Source organism: Manihot esculenta, chromosome 7, assembly GCF_001659605.2.
Source record: "Manihot esculenta cultivar AM560-2 chromosome 7, M.esculenta_v8, whole genome shotgun sequence".
In the NCBI taxonomy this organism is placed as follows: domain Eukaryota; kingdom Viridiplantae; phylum Streptophyta; class Magnoliopsida; order Malpighiales; family Euphorbiaceae; genus Manihot; species Manihot esculenta.
This window is the reverse complement of record NC_035167.2, coordinates 25,465,558-25,483,907: the sequence shown is the minus strand read 5'-3', so window position 1 is coordinate 25,483,907 and position 18,350 is coordinate 25,465,558.

The window sequence follows — 18,350 nt, the reverse complement described above, 5'->3', positions numbered from 1 at the left end:
GAGTTACTCCCGTGTTTCTAGAGCAAGTGGCTTTGAAACAGCACGAGGACCCTGAGTTAGTGAAAATTGCCAGGACTGTTCAGTCAGGCAACAGTGCGGAGTTCAGATTTGACAGTGAGGGGATTCTTCGTCACAGGAAGAGGTTATGCGTGCCAGATGACAGTAGTTTAAAGGAAGACATTATGAGGGAAGCTCATAATGCTAGATACAGCGTTCACCCTGGAGCCATCAAGATGTATCAAGACTTGAGAAAGGTGTATTGGTGGCCAGCGATGAAGAGAGAAGTGGCACAGTATGTGTCAACCTGCGAAACATGTCAAAGGGTGAAGCTAGAGCACTAGAAGCCGGCTGGAATGCTTAACCCACTGTCGATTCCAGAGTGGAAGTGGGAGAATATAGCGATGGATTTTGTAGTGGGGTTACCGGCGACGTCCAACAGGCTAGACTCCATATAGGTGATTGTGGATAGACTGACTAAATCTGCTCACTTCATTCCAGTCAGGAGTAACTATTCTGTGGACAAGCTAGCGCAGGTGTATGTAGAAGAGATAGTAAGGCTGCATGGAGTTCCTGCGTCAATCGTATCAGATAGAGGACCTCAGTTCACCTCCAGGTTTTGGCGGAGTCTGCAAGCTGCTATGGGCACGAGGTTGGATTTTAGCACTGCTTTCCATCCACAAACAGACGGTCAGTCAGAGAGGACCATCCAAACAATAGAGGATATGCTCCGAATGTGTGTGTTAGACTTTGGCGGTTCTTGGAGGCAGTATCTACCTCTGGTGGAGTTTGCCTACAATAACAGCCATCATGCTAGAATAGGGATGGCTCCTTATGAAGCTCTGTATGGGAGAAAGTGCAGAACACCTGTTTGCTGGGACGAGGTCGGAGAGAAGGCTCTTGCAGGGCCAGAGTTAGTCGAGATTACCAGCAGATTAGTGCCTATTATCAGAGAGAGGATCAGAACAGCTGTCAGCAGACAGAAAAGCTATGCAGATGTCCGTAGGAAGCAAATAGAGTTCCAGGAGGGGGATATGGTTTTGCTGAAGGTGTCTCCAATGAAGGGCGTGGTTCGCTTTGGGAGAAAGGGTAAGCTAGCTCCACGATACATTGGTCCCTTTAAGATTCTGCAGAGGATCGGGAATGTGTCGTACAAGTTGGATTTACCTGCATCGATGGAAAGAATCCATCCGGTTTTTCATGTTTCTATGCTACGGAAATTTGTGTCGGATCCGGGCCAAGTTCTCAGTGAGCCTGATGTGGAGATCCTAGGAGATCTCACATATGTAGAGCAGCCAGTGAGGATCATTGACACCCAGATCAGAAAGTTGAGAAACAAGGAAATTCCGATGGTAAAAGTCTTGTGGAACCACCATAACCTAGAAGAGTGCACTTGGGAGACACGGGAGTCTATGCTCCAGCAATACCCATATCTGTTTTGAGGTTAGTTTTCCCCTTTTCTATGTGTTTATGTGCTTCGTGTTTGAGGAACATTCGGGGATGAATGTTCTTAAGGGGGGGAGAATGTAATACCCGGCTAGAGTCCGGCGTCGGAAGTCCTGTTGTCTGGTGGCATTTTTGATGTCGGAATCCTCTGGAAGGGTACGGATTATGTTTTCCTATGTTTTGAAAGCGTTTTCATGTTTTCAAGTGGTTAAAGAAGTAAGGTTTTGCAAGAAAAGCACCAAGGCAGAAAAGCCAAGGTTCGGCCGCCGAAAGTGACTTTCGGCCGCCGAACGTGCATGGCATTCGGGTTCTCATTCGGCCGCCGTAGTTGGTCTGGCTAGCCAACTATAAAAGGCCCTAGGTCGGTCAAATGGATAAGATTTGCTTTCCATTTGCACGAGCTGAGGTGAGACTTGATCTTCCTTGAGTGATTTATGTGTTTTCTCAAATCTTTCATGGTTTTGATAGATTTTCATGTGGTTTTGAAGTTTTTGAGCAAAAGAGCAAGTTTGGAAGCTTGGAGAGTTTGAGATAGTATTTCTCCATATCTCCACGTAGGGATCGTTCAATCTCTTGTTTGGAAGAGGTAAGTGAAGATCCTGAACTTCCTTTCTTGAATTTTTGAAGGTTTTATGGGAGTTGTATGGGTAGTTATGCATGTTTAGGTTAAGGGAGGTTTTTGATGATGTTTGTGTATAAGTATGTTTATGTGTTGTTTGATATGTTTGTTTGAGGTTGAGGATAGGTTTAGACCTCTTTATGCATGTTATATGGTATATGCTAGTTGGGAGTAGTTGCTATGCATGTTGGACAGGTTTTGGGTGAAGTTTGCATGAAACAGAGCAGGTTTCTGCCCAACGGACAAAACCAGGTTCGGCCGCCGAAGGAAGGTTCGGCCGCCGAAGGAAGGTTCGGCCGCCGAAGGAAGGTTCGGCCGCCGAACCCCTTGTGGAAGCAGTTTCGGCTGCCAAAGCTTGCCCCCGAACATTTGGACTTTCGTCTCTGGAGGCAAGGTTCGGCCACCGAAAGTGCCGCCGAAGGTTGAGTTTCGTCTCTGGATGAGACTTTCGGCTGCCGAAGGTGCCGCCGAACATGCATGAGTTTCGTCTCTGGAGGGGAGTTTCGGCCGCCGAACCTGCCGCCAAAAGTGCCCTGTCCAGCTTTCTTTTGCATGTTTTATGTGATTGTTCTAGGATGCTTTAGAGAGTTTTTGGGGAGTTGTTTAGAGGTGTTCTTGAGTTAGTTTGGTCCCTCATTTCAGTCCATCTGTGTAGGTACGAACCAGAGGAACCAAGGAGTTCAGCAGTGAGCACTGCTTCAGAACCTGCAGAGTCAGTACAGAGTCAGCCAGAGGTGAGTGGAACTGAACTAAATCTTTTAATATGAGAACTCAAACATTTTTAGCATGTTTCATGCATCATCTATGCCATGTTTATAGTATTGCTCACTAAGGCCATAGCACGAAGATGTTGCATTAATCAGTGCATGTACAGATCGGGCGTAGCTTGGATTCATTAGCCCCCTAAATGAAGACCTGAGGAGCCCTGAAAGGGCCGGGCACACGGTACCATAGGGTGCTGAATGAAGACCTAAGAAGCTCCTTTGCGGGCCGGGCAATGTGGGGGAATTTTGAATTAGTCCGTCTGAGATTATGTGATTTACTTGTGTTGTGATGCATTCCATGAGATCATGTTTTATAACATGTTTTATATGTACTACTCACTGGGCTAGTATAGCTCACCCCTCTCCCTTAACCCCAGTCTTGCAGGTTCAGAGTCCAGAGGTGTCAGCATGGTACAAAGGAAGAGAAGGGTTATGTAATAGTTAGTATGGACATGTATATGTAAGAGTAGTGGTTTAGCAGAGTTGTAATCCTTTTGTATACATGCTCTTTTATGTAAATGTTTTATGTTATATGTATGAAAACCCAGGCTTAACAGGATATGAGGTAGCCCACCTAGAGCAAAGACGAGAGCTCTAGCAGGGGTTTATAGGGAAAAGTTAGTGTATGCACATGTTAAGCCTTGGAACAAAGAAAAGTTTTACTTTTTACAGAAAATGTATGATCATGTATGGGATTACACAGGTACACAGAGTTCACAGCAGGCTTGCTACGGGTCCCGGCGGCCTTAAGCCGATCTGGATCCTAGCGCCGGTAGCAGTTCGATTTCCGGGCTGTTACATTAGGCCTGTAAAAGAGGCCACTCACACTAAGGGAGTTGATAAGGGGGTATACTGACTCCCAAAGAACAAGGGAGAAGCCATTGAAGGATAAGGTGGACCTTCCAAATAATAATAAACAAGAATTAAAATGCCATATACACACATGGTGCAGAGGTGAATGCATCTTTATTGATAAAAAGGCAAAATAAGTATTTTTATTACAAAAGATTACAATGAGACAAAAGGGACTTGAATAAAGTCTCTATTACATCAGAACCCTCAAAATCTGATCCTATAGGAAGACATCGTCTGAAAGGCCATGCAAATAACTATCTCCCAACTGCTTTGCTAGCCTTACCCTTGGAATCAATCTTGCATAATTCAACACTTCTTGTGAGGGTCGTGACACTGAAAAAAATTTTATAGTCGGACTGGTTGTAGCCCTCAGCACCAAAAAGTATAATTATGAAGGCTCGAGAATCACAATGCCGAAGAGTCACTATAGTTGGGTCGGATGCAATCTCCAGCAATATGCCTATGCCTTCACAAAAATTCACCTTCGGCTGCTCTTCGTAGACCACGATGGCATCCTCTGCACATGCCTGGTTATCCTTAAAAGGAAGAAGTAAGAAGACACTCCATTCCATGTTCCCCGAAAAAGGCAGTTGCCAAACACAAAAGAGAAAAAGGGTTCTTATATAGAGGCGTAGCATCCAAAGTCTTTAATATGGACTGAAAAATAAGGACGCCATTATAACCAACGGAAGGCAAAATGATGTAAATAGTCAATGTAATACCCGGCTAGACTCCGGTATCGGAATTCCTACCGTCCGGTGGAATCTCGGGTGTCGGAGACCTCTAGAAGGGTAAAACCATGTTTTTATAAAATTTTTTAATGTGTTTTATGTTTTTAATCAAGAAAGAAATGAGTTTTTGCATGAAAATAGCCTTGGAGGAAAACTCAGGTTCGGCCACCGAACCTCAAGTTCGGCCGCCGAACAGGTATGCCTTCGGGAGCGCTTTTAGGCCCCCGAAAGCATAAGTGAGGGAAGTCCAGGTTCGGCCGCCGAACATGGCATGCATGCAGAGGCACGTTCGGCTCCCGAATGTGGACTGGCCAGCCACCTATAAAGGGGTCCCTTAGCCGAAAACGGGCGAGCTTTTCCCCCATTTTCAGCCAAGGTGGGCTCTCCGCCGCCCCTCACCGATCTTGAGTTTCTTTCTTCAAATCTTTCACGATTTTCACTAGTTTTCACTTTGTTTTGAAGATTTTTGAGCAAAAGAACCAGTTTTGAGCTTGGAGACCCAAGGAGCTAAATCTCTCCCAACTCCAAGTTAGATCGCCTCTACTCTCGATCTTCAGGAGGTAAGAGTCAATCTCTAGCTTATAATGTGTTTTAAACAAGTTTTATACAAGTTTATGAAGTAGAAATGCATGTTTAGGTTGTTTTGAGTTTATGGGTTTAATGTGTGTTCATGAGCAATGTGGGTATGTTTGATGTGTTATGGTTGGGGTTTAGGCTAGTTTAAGACCCCTATAAACTTGTATGCTTGATTGTGTATGATTGGGAGTATTGTAGAATAGGTTTATGCATGTTTGAAAGTTGGGAGGCGTTTGTGCATGTTGGAGCTGAGTTTCTGCCACTTTGGATAAACTCAGGTTCGGCCGCCGAAGGAACTTTCGACCGCCGAACCCGCTTGTGGAGGCAGCCTTCGGCTGCCGAAGCCTGCCCCCGAAAGAGGACTTTCGTCTCTGGAGGGCAGTTTCGGCCGCCGAAAGTGCCGCCGAACATGCATGAGTTTCGTCTTTATCTGGGAGTTTCGGCCGCCGAAGGTGCCGCCGAACCTGCCTGACTTTCGGCTCTGGAGGGACTTTCGGCCGCCGAAAGTTCCCTGTCCAGCCCTCCTTTGCATGTTTTTCTATGATTGTTTCATGATGTTCTAGGGGGTTTTTTTGGGGAGTAGTTTAGAGTTATGTTAATGTATGTTTGGTCCCTCATTTCAGTCCACCTGTGTAGGTTCGGACCCGAGGAACCGAGGACCCCAGCAGTGAATCAGCTACTCCAGTGTCTGGTCAGAGCTATCCAGAGGTGAGTGGAATAACTCATTACGTTTTAAAGCAAATAATGGACTTTTAGCATGATTCACGCATCATTAATGCCATGAGATATACTAGGTTGTTTGCATTAGAATTCACGAATATGTTGCATTGCATATTTTGTTGTTGATGTCGATGAACGTTGGATGATCCATAGCCCTCGACCTATGATGTGACGATATGATATGTACGGTATGGAAAGGAAAGACCAGTGGGACCCATTCTACGTTCGTTGGCACTATGTAAGAGAAAGACCAGGACCCATTCTACGTTCTGGCACATTGAAATGTTATGTTATGCTATGTAAGAGAAAGACCAGGACCCATTCTACGTTCTGGCACATTGGAATGTTATGTTATGCTATGTAAGAGAAAGACCAGGACCCATTCTACGTTCTGGCACTATTGGATATGTAGAGGGCTACTGGTGACAAGTTCATCCTTGATGTGATATGTTTGTGATGTGATGCATTCCATGAAAGCATGAAATGTTAATATAATGTTTTTATTATTCTGCTCACTGGGCTCTAGTAGCTCACCCCTCTCCCTAATCCCCCAGGTTTGCAGGTACAGGGTAGACCAGGAGGTCAGCAAGAGTATTGAAGTCTTGTCTATGTAATAGCTAGTGTGGACATGATAAATGAATATGATGTTATGGAAAAGTACAGTATAGACATGTAATGTAATGATGTTCATGGATGATAGAGGTGTGCTTGACCATAGAATGTCGTTATCCCTTTTAATACATGATCTTAGATGTTTTATGATATTTATGTAAACCAACTCAACATATGTTATATCACCCATTGGGGTACTGATGAGATCCCACAGAGGGGTCAATGTTTATGATTATGACTATGTATAGTGCATGTACAGGTTGAGTTTGGTAAAAGAATGAAAGGATGAATGTATGAAAGCTAAAGTTTTAAAATTTTTATGTATGATGTTGATCATGTATGGGATTAAACAGGTTTACAGGTGGTATGTCAGGCTTGCTACGGGTCCCGGCGGCCTTAAGCCGACCTGGATCCTAGTGCCGGTAGCTGTCCGGTTTCTGGGTCGTTACAGAATGGTATCAGAGCTCTAGGTTCATATGATCGGACCTAGAGTGTCGGGCTCATAGATGTTCTAGGTGGTCAAGCACAATAGGAAAGATCATGTCCACTAGGATAGGATGTTGAGTCCTGTCTTGTATGATGATGTGAAATGCCATGATTATATACATGTGCATTAATGCTATGATATGAACGATATGTATGTGATGCGGGTTCATGTGTTCCCACATGAACCATATGATGCTAATGTTTGTGTGATGTGTACTGTTTTTTTCAGAAAACAGGATGAGAGGAACCCGTCGATCTGCAAGATTGACTAGAGTACCACCTGAGGATGAGGGCACGAGCGCCCGTCCTCCTGCATTGCCTAGGGCAATGTCATGTAGATCAAGCAGAGAAAGAGTGTCAAGGGACCCTAGAAGGTCTTTTAATGCTAGCAGAAGGGGGACAGATAGAGGAGGAAGTTCTTCAGATGTGAGGGAGGTTATGGAAGAGGACCAGAGGAGGGATGGGAATCTGGATGTCAGCATGTCGGAAGAAGGGACAGGGGAGTCACAGGGAGGCGCTCAGGCCTCGGGGTATGGTTTTCCACCCCATTATCCACCCTTCCCACAGGGTTCAGGGTATCCGATGGGAGGCACATCGATTACTCCAGCTTTAACCCCTACCCTACCTACATGCCTTATCCACCTTTCATCCACCTTACCCACAGTACCCAGCTTATCCACCCTCACCCTTCCATTCTAACCCGGCAAACCCCACCTCGGGGAATGCTGCACCCCCACCTCCACCACCTACAGAACCAACAGCCCCAGTTGCTCAACCTTCTAGACCTAGCTCAGCCGGTGGGAGCAAGGTGAAGATGACAGATTAGCTTAAGCTGGATGCTCCCAAATACAAGCCAGGGGATGATCCCTTTGAGTACCTGAGAGTAGTGAAGACGATAACTGATGAGCTAGGGGCAGATGACAGCAGGGCCATTCAGATGGCAGGGTTCACTTTAAAGTGCAAAAAGGCACGGGAATGGTTCAAGTGTTATGTGGACCCAAGACTAGACGGCATGACATGGGAGGAATTTGCAAATGAGTTTGCTGGATGGGCTTTTCCAAACAGTTCCAGAGAACTGAAGATGATTGAGTTTGAGCAGCTGAGGCAGACAGAACACATGAGTGTAGAGGAGTACACGGATAAATTCTTGGAGCTATTGCCTTTTTCAGGGCAAGCTCTAGATACAAATTCGAAGAAAGCCAAGAGATATGTTATGAAACTGCATTTTAGGTACTCCTCTTTGATTCAGTCAGTTGAGAGGGAAAGTTTCCACACCCTGGTGGATATGGCGCGAAGGATGGAGGCTAGTGCTATAGTTGAGGGGTCAGTGAAGCAGTCAGTGATCCAGTCTTCAGGGGTTAAGACCCCAGGCAGAGGAGGGCCAAATCTCTCTTCTCAGAGCTCAGGTAGCAAGAGGTGGAGTAACACCACCAAGAAGCCGAAGAAGAACAAGTTCTAGAGTAAGTTGAAATCCGGTCTGGGATTAGGCGGTGGCTCGAGCTCAGGCTCAGATGGTACAGAATGCCTAAGGTGTGGGAAACGACACAAGGGAGTGTGTCGGGCTGGGACTAATGCATGTTTCAGATGTGGACATGAGGGACACATGGCTCGGGAGTGTCCTAGAGCACCTTTTATGGGCCAGCCCCAACAGACAGCTTCTGGTAGTGTGGCATAGCCAGCAGCTCCAGCCACAACTCAGGGCAGTGGCAGAGGTAGAGGGAGAGGGGCAGCCTCTTCTTCTGGTTCCCGAGGTGAAGGTCCATCAGCTCCAGTCAGGATCTTCACCATGACTCAGCAGGAGGCTAACACATCCAACACCGTGGTGTCAGGTAATCTCATCATTGGGTGTTCTGATGTGTATGCATTAATGGACCCGGGTGCATCTCATTCTTTTATTGCTCCGAGAGCCGTTGAGAGGTTGGGTCTGATAGTCTCTGGGTTAGAGTGTCCCCTATGGGTCAGTGGACCCAAGTGTGACCCGTCAGTGGCAGAGTCAGTCTGCCAGTTCAGTCCAGTTTTTGTTGAGGGAAGATGCCTCTCCGCCAACCTTGTGGTTCTAGATTTGACAGACTTTGACATCATTCTAGGGATGGATTGGCTATCTACCCATGGTGCTACCTTAGACTGCAGAGACAAGGTAGTCAGGTTCAGAGATCAGAACGGGTCAGAGGTCGTCTTCAGAGAAGACAAGAGGGGTACACCTAGAGGTCTGATATCAGCTCTTCAGGCTCGTAGGTTGCTTAGGAAGGGTTGTCAGGGGTATTTGGCTCATGTGAGAGAGCTAGATAGTCAGGTCAGGGAGCCAGCCTCAGTGCCAGTTGTCAGAGACTTCCAGGATGTTTTTCCAGAGGAGCTTCCAGGACTACCACTTGCTAGGGAGATAGAGTTTGAAATTGAATTGATGCCTGGAACTAGACTGATCTCTATTCCTCCCTACAGGATGGCTCCAGCTGAGTTGAAAGAATTGAAAGAATAGTTGCAAGAGCTGGTAGAAAAGGGCTTCATCCGACCGAGTACCTCACCTTGGGGTGCTCCAGTACTTTTTGTGAAAAAGAAGGATGGATCCCTTAGACTTTGTATCGACTACAGGCAGTTGAACAAAGTCACTACCAAGAACAGGTACCTTTTGCCAAGGATCGATGATCTATTCGACCAGCTAGCAGGAGCGGGTTGTTTCTCCAAAATAGATCTGAGATCTGGGTACCATCAGCTGAGGATAAGAGAGGAAGATGTGTCAAAGACAGCTTTCAGGACCAGATATGGGCATTATGAGTTCCTTGTGATGCCGTTCGGGTTAACCAACGCCCCTGCAGCATTCATGGATCTCATGAATAGAGTGTTTAGCCAATACCTGGATCACTTTGTTATTGTCTTCATAGATGATATCTTGGTGTATTCCAGGAACGCGGAAGAGCATGCCCATCATCTGAGGTTGGTTCTGCAGACCTTGTGGGAACATGGCTTGTATGCCAAGTTCTCTAAGTGTGAGTTCTGGCTGAGGAGCATTTCATTCTTGGGGCATGTAGTGTCAGAAAATGGAATAGAGGTGGACCCCAAGAAGGTAGAAGCTGTGGCTAACTGGCCTAGACCCACTTCAGTGACAGAAATCAGGAGTTTCTTGGGTTTGGCGGGTTACTACAGGAGGTTTGTACAGGACTTCTCAAAGATTGCAGCTCCTCTGACCAGATTGACCAGGAAGAACCAGAGGTTCGTGTGGACCGACCAGTGTGAAGAGAGCTTTGAGGAGCTCAAGAAGAGGTTGACTTCAGCACCAGTGTTAGCCCTGCCATCTAGTAATGAAGACTTCTCAGTGTATTGTGATGCGTCCCGTGTGGGACTGGGTTGTGTGCTAATGCAGAATGAAAGGGTGATTGCTTATGCTTCTAGACAGCTGAAGAAGCATGAGTTGAATTACCCCACACAGATCATAAGAGCCTGCAGTACATCCTGAGTCAAAGAGATTTGAACTTGAGACAGAGAAGATGGGTGGAGCTGCTAAGTGACTATGATTGCAAGATTCAATACCATCCGGGTAAGGCGAATGTTGTGGCAGACGCCCTAAGCCGGAAGTCACTAGGCAGTCTATCCCACATCGCGGCTGAGAGGAGGCTGGTGGTGAAGGAGTTTTACAAGCTCATTGATGAAGGTCTACAGTTGGAATTGTCTGGTACAGGTGCATTGATTGCTCAGATGAGAGTGGCACCTGTGTTTCTGGAGCAGGTGGCTCAGAAACAGCATGAGGACCCATAGTTAGTGAAGATTGCCAGGACTGTTCAGTCAGGCAAAGATAGTGAATTCAGATTCGACAACAAGGGGATCCTCCGCTATGGGAATCGATTGTGTGTACCAGACGACATAGGGCTAAAAGGAGACATTATGAGAGAGGCTCATAATGCAAGATACAACGTTCACCCTGGAGCCACCAAGATGTATCAAGATCTGAAGAAGGTTTATTGGTGGCCAGCTATGAAGAGAGAAGTGGCACAGTTTGTGTAAGCCTGCGAAGTGTGTCAGAGGGTGAAGCTGGAACATCAGAAGCCAGCTGGAATGCTTAACCCGCTACCTATTCCAGAGTGAAAATGGGAGAATATAGCCATGGACTTCGTAGTGGGGTTACCGGCGACATCCAACAGATTGGACTCCATATGGGTGATTGTGGACAGACTCACCAAATCTGCTCACTTCATCCCTGTCAGGAGTGGCTATTCTGTGGACAAATTGGCACAGGTGTATGTTGATGAGATCATCAGGCTGCATGGGGTTCCTGTTTCAATAGTGTCCGATAGAGGACCCCAGTTCACCTCTAGGTTTTGGCGGAGTCTGCAGAATGCCATGGGTACCAGGTTGGATTTCAGTACTGCCTTCCATCCACAGACAGACGGACAATCAGAGAGGACCATCCAGACAATGGAGGATATGCTTAGAATGTGTGTGCTGGATTTTGGCGGTTCTTGGAGGCAGCATCTACCCTTGGTGGAGTTTGCCTACAATAACAGCCATCATGCTAGCATCGGGATGGCTCCATATGAAGCTTTGTATGGGAGGAAGTGCATATCACCTGTTTGCTGGGAAGAGGTTGGAGAAAAGGCCTTGGCAGGGCCTGAGCTAGTAGAGATCACCAGTAGGGTGGTACCCATAATCAGAGAAAGGATCAAGACGGCTGCAAGCAGACAGAAGAGTTATGCAGACATCCGTAGAAGGCAAGTAGAGTTTCAGGAGGGGGATCTGGTATTGCTTAAGGTGTCTCCTATGAAAGGAGTGGTTCGCTTTGGGAAGAAAGGTAAACTAGCCCCATGATACATCGGACCCTTTGAAATCTTGCAAAAGATTGGGAATGTGTCGTACAAGCTGGATTTACCTGCTTCAATGGAAAGAATCCATCCGGTTTTCCATGTTTCTATGTTGAGGAAGTTTGTGTCAGATCTGGGCAAGGTTCTTAGTGAGCCTGATGTAGAGATCCAAGAAGATCTCACTTATGTTGAGCAGCCAGTACGGATCATAGACACCCAGATCAGGAAGCTAAGAAACAAGGAAATCCCGATGGTGAAAGTCCTGTGGAACCACCACAATTTGGAAGAATGCACTTGGGAGACACGGGAGTCCATGCTCCAGCAGTACCCTTATCTCTTCTGAGGTTAGTTTTATGTGTGTTTTACGTGTATGATGTGTGTTATGCCTTGCTTGTACTAGTTGAGGAACATTCGGGGACGAATGTTCTTAAGGGGGGAGAATGTAATACCCGGCTAGACTCTGGTATCGGAATTCCTACCGTCCGGTGGAATCTCGGGTGTTAGAGACCTCTAGAAGGGTAAAACCATGTTTTTATAAAATGTTTTAATGTGTTTTATGTTTTTAATCAAGAAAGAAATGTGTTTTTGCATGAAAATAGCCTTGGAGGAAAACTCAGGTTCGGCCGCTGAACATGCATGCCTTCGGGAGCGCTTTTAGGCCCCCGAAAGCATAAGTGAGGGAAGTCCAGGTTCGGCCGCCGAACCTCATGTTCGGTCGCCGAACATGGCATGCATGCGAAGGCACGTTCGGCTCCCGAATGTGGCCTGGCCAGCCACCTATAAAGGGGTCCCTTAGCCGAAAACGGGCGAGCTTTTCCCCCATTTTCGGCCAAGGTGAGCTCTCCGCCGCCCCTTATCGATCTTGAGTTCCTTTCTTCAAATCTTTCACGATTTTCACTAGTTTTCACTTTGTTTTGAAGATTTTTGAGCAAAAGAACAAGTTTTGAACTTGGAGACCCAAGGAGCTAAATCTCTCCCAACTCCAAGTTAGATCGCCTCTACTCTCGATCTTCAGGAGGTAAGAGTTGATCTCTAGCTTATAATGTGTTTTAAACAAGTTTTATACAAGTTTATGAAGTAGAAATGCATGTTTAGGTTGTTTTGAGTTTATGGGTTTAATGTGTGTTCATGAGCAATGTGGGTATGTTTGATGTGTTATGGTTGGGGTTTAGGCTAGTTTAAGACCCCAATGAACTTGTATACTTGATTGTGTATGATTGGGAGTGTTGTAGAATAGGTTTATGCATGTTTGAAAGTTTGGGAGGCGTTTGTGCATGTTGGAGCTGAGTTTCTGCCACTTTGGAGAAACTCAGGTTCGGCCGCCGAACCTGCTTGTGGAGGCAGCCTTCGGCTGCCGAAGCCTGCCCCCGAAAGAGGACTTTCGTCTCTGGAGGGCAGTTTCGGCCGCCGAAAGTGCCGCCGAACATGCATGAGTTTCGTCTCTGTCTGGGAGTTTCGGCCGCCGAAGGTGCCGCCGAACATGCCTGACTTTCGGCTCTGGAGGGACTTTCGGCCGCCGAACCTGCCGCCGAAAGTGCCTTGTCCAGCCCTCCTTTGCATGTTTTTCTATGATTGTTTCATGATGTTCTAGGGGGTTTTTTTGGGGAGTATTTTAGAGTTATGTTCATGTATGTTTGGTCCCTCATTTCAGTCCACCTGTGTAGGTTCGGACCCGAGGAACCGAGGACCCCAGCAGTGAGTCAGCTGCTCCAGTGTCTGGTCAGAGCTATCCAGAGGTGAGTGGAATAACTCATTACGTTTTAAAGCAAATAATGGACTTTTAGCATGATTCACGCATCATTAATGCCATGAGATATACTAGGTTGTTTGCATTAGAATTCACGAATATGTTGCATTGCATATTTTGTTGTTGATGTCGATGAACGTTGGATGATCCATAGCCCTCGACCTATGATGTGACGATATGATATGTACGGTATGGAAAGGAAAGACCAGTGGGACCCATTCTACGTTCGCTGGCACTATGTAAGAGAAAGACCAGGACCCATTCTACGTTCTAGCACATTGAAATGTTATGTTATGCTATGTAAGAGAAAGACCAGGACCCATTCTACGTTCTGGCACTATTGGATATGTAGAGGGCTACTGGTGACAAGTTCATCCTTGATGTGATATGTTTGTGATGTGAAGCATTCCATGAAAGCATGAAATGTTAATATAATGTTTTTATTATTCTGCTAACTGGGCTCTAGTAGCTTACCCCTCTCCCTAATCCCCCAGGTTTGCAGGTACAGGGTAGACCAGGAGGTCAGCAAGAGTATTGAAGTCTTGTCTATGTAATAGCTAGTGTGGACATGATAAATGAATATGATGTTATGTAAAAGTACAGTATAGACATGTAATGTAATGATGTTCATGGATGATAGAGGTGTGCTTGACCATAGAATGTCGTTATCCCTTTTAATACATGATCTTAGATGTTTTATGATGTTTATGTAAACCAACTCAACACATGTTATATCACCTATTGGGGCACTGATGAGATCCCACAGAGGGGTCAATGTTTATGATTATGACTATGTATAGTGCATGTACAGGTTGAGTTTGGTAAAAGAATTAAAGGATGAATGTATGAAAGCTAAAGTTTTAAAATTTTTATGTATGATGTTGATCATGTATGGGATTAAACAGGATTACAGGTGGTATGTCAGGCTTGCTACGGGTCCCGGCGGCCTTAAGCCGACCTGGATCCTAGCGCCGGTAGCGGTCCGGTTTCTGGGTCGTTACAGAAGTTGCACCATAAGGTCAATAAGATGAAACATCACCATCAAATTTAAAGAATCAAAGACCAACAGAGGATCTCTAATGCTACATAACAACCGCCAAAAGTGATCCATGAGCTTTGATCACGAGATAGATCCATGGAGCAAGGATCAGGTGAGTAAGAGACGTGATCCATTCCAAGGTAAGGGAGATCCAGACACCTTAGCACCCAGGTTATCACCAAAAGACTCGCCCTTCCCTCAAACAAGGCGAGTCTTGGCATGAAGTTACCGTTATCAAACACAACCCAACACATCTCCATTACGCCTATGATCGCAGGATTTTCACCTAATAGCTTGTGATGTCCTTTATCAAGTCGTCGGCTATATTAGTGCTGTATTATAAAAAAATATCAAATTTATCCCTATCTCTTACAGTATAAAGGGAGAAGAACCACAAAGATAAAGATATGTTATTCTCAAACACTAAGACTCTAAGTAATTCATTACGCTTTCTCTACTCACCTAGATACTAACTTGAGTACCGAAGTGACTGCCGTGGGCACTCTCCACCACCTCACGTTATCTCCCTCACAGATTCTGACCAATTGCAGCACAGTTTCATTCCGACCACATCACCCATCTAATCTCCGCAATATTAATATGTTTACTTATTTTTTTAATATCTAACAGATGATATGTGCTAGACTAGCACTAGCAAAAAAATAATGCCAAACAAAAAAACAAGTCAACTTTGTATATCAACAATAAATGAAGCGTTATAAATAAATATATAGATTCAAACGGTCGTGACTGGTTTAGTGTTAAAAAGGCATTTTGAAAATTCACCTTGTTATACTCTTCTATACTATATTTAAATGTGGGATGGGTATAATGAGATTTCCTACTATGCCCATAGACTAATTTGATTATTTAGAATTGACTTTAAATTTTAAAGTGCATAATTTTTTATTAATTAAATTAATTTAAAATAAATAAATTTAAAAATTTGAATTATGGGATATACATAAATACTAAATAAATTTTTTATTGATAAAGATTACTAAAATACCACATTTATAAGATGGGTAGAGCCCTAATTCACCTACTTTGAAAAATCATTTTTCTCAAACCTAGCTTTTCATATTTAAATTTTTAAATATTGTCTAAGCAGCAAATAAACCCCAAAGTTTCAGTCGCTTAAATTTTCAAGCCTTGCCCATGTGTCTTTTGTTCACAATTTCCTTTCTTTAAAAAAAAAAATGGTGAGATAAAAACTTCTTGCAAAGGGACAAATGAGTGCTCGCTCATTTTGACCAAATTAGTGAATCTTCACTTCAATTCAGGTTCATCCAAAAATAGCAACTCTAGTGCTTCAGATCATGAAGCTACGAAGCACCAAAAGACAAAGGCTTATGGTAAAAGAGTGCTACTATGATAATCATAGAAAAACTGATTTTGAGCCTCAAAATGGTCATTCTTTGACAAGGTAACTAAAAGATATAAATTGTAAAAGACATGACTAAAAGACAAGGGATGGAGTATTATCTTTTGCTAGTTACTGGATTTTATGGTTCTTTGGTGGTAGCTAAAAATGAAAAGGAATTTTGAGGTTATGATTAGAGGAAACAGATTTAAGATAACTCTTGTTGAGGGTTTTGATGTTCCCAATAAGGGTAATCATGTTGGAAGTCAGGGGAATATTCTTATGATGAGTGGATTTAAGAAATCTGACTTCGAAAGTAAAATTTTTTGTGTTTATCACTGTAGAAAATAGGGTTAGTTAGAGTAATTGGTTGATTTGATTTAAAATCGAATTGAATTAAAAAATTAAAAATTAAAATTTTTGTATTTATAAAAATCAAATCGAATCGATTTTAGTTAGAAATTAAATCGAATCAAATTCGTTTAATTCAGTTCGATTTAATTCGGTTTGATCAGTTTGAGCGATTAGAATTTTTAATAATTTTTTTTTAATTTTTTACACTTTATTTTTAGTATTTTAAAATTTAATTATAATATTTTAATCTTAATATAATCTAATCTCTTTATATTATTGAAAATAATATACTTCGTTTCTATTTTTGCGATTATTTTTTTATTAAATCGAATCAAATTGAAATAATTAAAATTGTTAAATTTAAAAATCGAACCAAAGTAAAATAATAAAAAATCAAACCGAATTTTTAATTAATTCGGTTCGATCAATTTTTTTAATTTAAATCTAATACTGCTCGCCTTGACCAACATGACTCTGAAAATTATTCATAGTATCATTATATATAATTACTTATGTCCTCACCTTATGAGTTTGAAATATCTTTAACTTTATGGACCTCTGCATCATATGGCGTATGTTATCAAAGACTTGGATAAATCTTGCCTAATTATTTTTTAAAGTGATCACCAAGCACGTTCTACACAAAAAATTGCTTTGTGCAGTACCTCTCGTTATCTTATTTTGATATCTTGGGATTAATCTTAAAGTGGAGAAATGTAGAGCTAACTCGCTGCCATTAAGAGAGCTTTAAGCTGATGCTGATGGGCAGAAGAAGCATCATGATAAACATTTGGTTCTGAAAATGTTCCCAAGCAAAGCGAGACGAACAAAAAGTTATCATCGAGAGTAATGATTCTAGCTTAGTAAATCATCAAAATTGCTTCAAGAAGCTAGAAATTATTGTGGAATTTCATAAATCTTTCCTTCTTGCTCTTGATGGTAAGATGAATCTGGTTCTTTTAACATGTGATCAGTTGAAAGCTAAGGTAAATGCTTTATAGTAAAGAAGATGCAGACAATGTTAATATGGGTAAAAGATGGTAACATTGAAAGTGAAAAATCAAGTGCAAGACCCAATGAGCATGCCAATTCTGATCCCTTTGATGTAGAAAATTCAATTGAAATTGAAAGAGTAAAATTTGAGATAGATAGAAAGCGAAAGTAAATGGAAATATATTAAAGGAAGTTGACATCTCACGTGAAACATTCACCTGCAGCTTGCCACTGTAGCTGACCAGCTGCATTCTCACCTCCTCCTCCAGAGTTTAGTAGTAGTAAAAAAAGATCAAAGTGAGTGCCAATAGGAATTTTGATCATTTCTCACTCATTTTCTTTGCAATCCCATTGGGCCCATATCCTCTTCAACAACTCATACTTTTAGCATCAAATTAAACCCAAAAAGGTATCTTGTTTGGACGACGCAATTCCTTCCACTATTAAACTACCAAAATAAAATGGTCTTATTGATGGCACAAGTCAAACACCATCAAAATTTTTGACACTTGGTTCAAGAAAGACGAAGTGCTCATTTTCTGGTTACTATATCATCACTCACAAAGGAGGTTTTTTTCACATAGAATCGACCTATCATCCTCTAAAGAGGTCCGGAATGCTCTTGCCAATGCCTACAGATCCATATCACAAAATAGGCAATTACAACTTCACATAAAGTTACAATAATTAAAGAAAGGAGACCCGTTCGTTGCCCAATATTTACAAAAGGTTAAATCCCTTGCTGATGAAATAATTGCTGCTAGTAAGCCTCTCTCTTTTCGGCTGAATTCAACACAATCATATATCTGTAATACTCGGCTAGACCCCGGCATCGGAATTCCTACTTTTCGGCGGAATCTCGGATGTCAGAATCCTCTAAAAGGGTAAAATATGTTTTTATAAAATGTTTTTTAATGTTTTTATAGTTTTAATGAAGAAAGAAAATGAGTTTTTAAAAGAAAACACCATTGAGGAAGAGTCCAGGTTCGGCCGTCGAACCTCATGTTCGGCCGCCGAACATGGTGCTCTTGCGGAAGCACCTTTGGCCCCCGAAGGTGGTCTAGCCAGCCACCTATAAAAGGCCCCATGTCTGAAAATGGGTGAGTTTTCTCTCTCTATTTTCGGGCATAGGTGAGGTTTCGCCTTCCCTTGGTCGATTTTATGTTTTCCTTCAAATCTTTCAAGTTTTTGACAAGCTTTCATCTTGTTTTGAAGTTTTTGAGCTAAAGAGAAAAGTTTTGAAGCTTGGAGACCCCCG